We start from the raw sequence: 3680 nt of genomic DNA on the forward strand, positions 1-3680 counted from the left end.
CAAAAAACCAAAGTCGAAATGTTTTCTCTGATAAATGGATGCTGATACATAATGGAGGGGGGAGGGGGGTAAGGGAAGAATGGAGGAACTTTGGCTTATGTAGAGGGAAATGAGGAGAGGGAAGGGGACAGGGAGAAGGAAAGACAGTGGAATGAGACAGACATCATTGCCTTATGTACATGTGTAATTACACGAATGGTGTGAATCTACATCGTGTACAACCAGAGAAATGAAAAGTTGTACTCCATTTGTGTACAATTAAAAAAAAAAAAAAAAAGCAAAAACAAAAAAACCAAATAGCCTAGCTATTGGGCTTTAGTCACTCCACAGTGCTTCAGATTTAAAATGGCCTTAATCTCACAATTTTTAAAAACTTCTATGAAGAGTAAAAATAAAATATATAATTGACTTCATTGTGAAAGGAAAAAGCATACAGATATGTCAGACATAAATATACTATACAAATTAGCATTTTAAATTTTTTACATGTTCTTATTCTCCCCATGTGCATTCCATTTTGAGAAGGAGCTGAGAAAAATATCCAGACATGAGTAAGTTTAGCCACACCCAAAGTGTGAGCTGACAAATTACTTTCCCATTCTACAGTCCTATAATGTATAAGCTATAATTATGTCTCGTACTGTTAAAATGTTCCATCAGCTTCTCTGACCCATTAAGCGTATCTGTTTGTTATTCTTTTCTCCTTTTTTAGTGAAAAAACCATTGTTCTATCAAAATCAAGAGCCACCAAAGAAAATCCTATGCCAAGTATCAAAAGAAAGATACGGCCATCAAGTGTCCCACATTCTTTGAAATCTAGAAGAAACCCTAAGAAATCCCAGAATATAAGTGCCCTCTCTGGATGTAGACATACTCAGACCAAAGCAATTTCCCCATCACGTTGGAAGATAACAGCATTGACTTCAGATATGAAATAACTTCACAGATTCTAGTTTCAATTATTACGTCCTTTTTCTGAAAGCTGAGATGCGGTGCAGGGAGCTATCTAAAAATACCCGCTGAACAGAGAGTCGTAGGGAACTGACTCCTTATTCACCAATGTATTTTTAAAAGCATATAAGAGAAGGTCTCTGCAAGGACACTCCTGCCCCTTAAGAGTAGGTGGAAGTGCTACTCCAAAGTTGTCATTTCCAAGGGAAAATTGTGTGGGCAGCTTCCTTTATGCCTGGACAAATTAGAACTGCACAGGGATTCGCTAATTAGTATGTGGCCATGGCTCGGTTCGGTGGCCCTGCCTCGGGGCTTGGACCAGGATAACACAGAGTAGTTTTGAAAGTTTCTTCTCCAAGTATAAAACCTAGAAGAAAAGATGAAGAGAATTAGAATTATTGGCCCTGGAAGAAAGAATGCCAAGGGCTCAGCTTGCTATTTTTTAAAATAGCCCAGAAGAGTGACAGACAACTCTGTGTGGTCCTCAAAACGGAAAATTAGGTAATTACAGCAGGAGTTGTTCTACACCAAACAAAGAACTTCCCAATTATAAAGATCAAGAAGAAAAGCAGTAGAGAAATTGCAAAATAATAACAACAACAATTATAATAGGTATGATTTATTGTGCATTTTATGTGTCATTTTTATTTTAAATGCTTTATACATATTATCTCATTTAATCCTCATAAGAAGATTCTGTGGTCAGTACTGTATGTCAATTTTAGACTTATTTATTCACTGAAATATTATTTTTGAGGGCCTAGCACGATTTGACCCAGCTATCCAACGCCTCAGTTTATACTCAAAGGACTTAAAATCTGCATACTATGGTGATGCAGTCACTTCCATGTTTATAGCAGCTCAACTTACAATAGCTAAACTATGAAACCAACCCACATGCCCTTCAACAGATGAGTGGATAAAGAAAATGTGATATATATATACACAATGGAATATTACTCAGTCATAAAGAAGAATGAAATTATGGCATTTGCTGGTAAATGGAGGAGCCGAAGAATATCATGCTAAGCAAAGTAAGCCAACCCCAAAGAACCAAAGGCCAAATGTTTCCTCTGATATACAGATGCTAATTCACAATAAGGGGAGTACTAGGGAAGAATAGATGTACTTTGGATTTGACAGAGGGAAGGGAAGGGAGGAGAGGGGGTATGGGGTATAGTAGGATGAATCGGACATTATTACCCTATGTATATGACTACACAACAGGTTAATTCTACACTAGGTACAACCAGAATGAGAAGTTATACTCCATTTATGTATGTTGTGTCAAAATGCATTCTACTGTCAGGTATAACTAATTAGAACACATTTTTTTTCCATTATTTCTTTTTTTTTTTATTGTAAACAAATGGGATACATGTTGTTTCTCTGTTTGTACATTAGAACACATTTTTTAAAAACAGAAAATTTTCCACTCCACAGCTTGAGGCAGAGCCAATTAGAGAACCAAACTGCTATAAATATCTATGGTGGTAAATATTGTCTTTCACTTTTATTTTGAACCCTAAGTCTTGGCAGAAGTCACCTGCCAACATGCCCCAATTCAGACACACACATACACACAAATATGCATACAAACATATGAATCTATGTGCAGTGCTCATCCTCCTTCAAATGATATACACATGCTCAGGCATGCATGCGCACGCGTGCACGCGCACACACACACATACTGTAAAAAAATATATATATCACTTTTGCACTGGCTTTGGTCATGTGTAAATGCCTTAGAATGGAATGCATCTGGTTGGGTCAAATGTTATCTGTAATGCAAGGCCAGCTCAGAGAAATATTGTTTTCCTTTCTAATAGTTTCCCAGAAAAATCAATAAGAAGTCTCAAGGAACTGTTTGTGCCGGGGGTAACCCAGACTGTCAATATGGCTGAAAGGAAAACCAGCTTCTGAGGGGGTCGCCTTTTCATTTTATGTGTAAGGAGGAACTGGTAATGTGACACAAAGACCCCTGTCCCTTGATGAAGGGGACAAGATCAGAGGAATCATGAACATTGATGAAATCACATACATGTATCACTAATCCTCCTTCCACAATAGTCTCAAGTCAAATGAATGATGCCCCGTGTCTATGTCCAGCATAGGAAACAGATACAGGCATAAGTGAAACCTTGAACTTAAGTGATTTTAAAAAAATGTGGAGACCCTTGGTCTATTTCTGGCAATAAAAAGGCTGTTCAAAGCACTTCATCTATGTTCTACAGACACAATGACTTAGTAACAATAAAATAATTAGCAATATCAAACATTTTAACCCATATTTATTGAAGACCATCTGTAGGTGAGGTTTTATGTCGAGTGTTTCTAGATATTTTCCTAGAGCTAGAAAATATTTCTAGATCTACTAGCGATGTGTGTCTCCAAAATTGAGAGGGATTTCTATATTTTTCTTTGGGACTTACTAGAAACATTTTCCTGTCAGGGAAACTTATCAGACAAAAGTGTTGCCTAACTGTTCTATTCCTCCAGCCCGCAAAAAAGAGTTGAGGGGATTTAATCTGGAAGAGCTCCCTAATGCCGAAAATATTAAAATAAACAATCAAACCACAAACATCATTGAAATCACACAGGTTTGGCTTCTAATCAAAAAAGAGGGGAAAGTACTAACACAGAAATCATTTTATTCCTTTTCTATGTATGTGCGTGGGGAAATAGTATACTCAGAACCCAATAACAAGGATGCAGAATCAAAGAAT

The sequence above is a fragment of the Sciurus carolinensis genome, chromosome 6, assembly GCF_902686445.1.
Source record: "Sciurus carolinensis chromosome 6, mSciCar1.2, whole genome shotgun sequence".
NCBI lineage: Eukaryota > Metazoa > Chordata > Mammalia > Rodentia > Sciuridae > Sciurus > Sciurus carolinensis.